Below are 899 nucleotides of genomic sequence, written 5' to 3' on the forward strand. Positions count from 1 at the left end.
AGTTGGGCCGAGGATTGACCCCTGAGGGACTCCAGCATTTATATTGCAGGCCTCCGATTTTTGTCCATCTACCACTACTCTTATGAGCCTATCGGAGAGAAATGATTTAATGATTGAGAAAACATTTCCAGTTATACCGTAGCTGGAAATCTTGTGAAGTAGACCCTTATGCCATACTTTGTCAAAGGCCTTTGATATGTCAAGAGCAATTGCCCTAGAAAGGAAGCCTTTGTCAAACTGATCAACATCAATCTGTATTATAATTTTTGGTACTTGTACAGAATTTGAACTAGATGTAACTGACTGTTCGCTTAGCTTTGCTCAAACATGACGTCATGCGTTCGAGTTTGACTGTAATCTCACATAAGATGCCGATCAACCAATCAATGTACGACAAAGAAGCAGACGATCTTTGGCGTAGAAAATTTTTTTTAATAAATTAGGTAAACAGACCTTTAGCCATTCCGAACCACTTTATACAAGATGAATATTTTCACCATGGTTTTATGTGGAGAGAAATTTGGTATTGATCATTTTGCCTCCATTTTAAAACATACATCGGAAAGCTTCTCGGTTGAAGTTTCTTCCACATCCGCTGCATCTTCTTACCTCATTTTGGCATCATCTGATACAACTGTCGAAAAGTCCACCCTAATCCCAAGGGAATATCCCAACTGTCATAATTTAATAAAATTAATAATTACGTCTGGTTCAAATTCTGTAGAAGAGCCTAATTTCTATTTGAATTTTATTTTCTTAGCATGACTGTAAAACTGATTTTATTTGCAATATAAGATGCAACAGATATACACAATAAATTCAGCAATTAACTAGTGTGTCTGAGAAAAATTAACATTTTTCCATGAACGGATTGTCAACTGGATTATAAATCCAAGATA

This window comes from Euprymna scolopes, chromosome 2 (genome assembly GCF_053919585.1).
Source record: "Euprymna scolopes isolate OS-2025 chromosome 2, ASM5391958v1, whole genome shotgun sequence".
In the NCBI taxonomy this organism is placed as follows: domain Eukaryota; kingdom Metazoa; phylum Mollusca; class Cephalopoda; order Sepiida; family Sepiolidae; genus Euprymna; species Euprymna scolopes.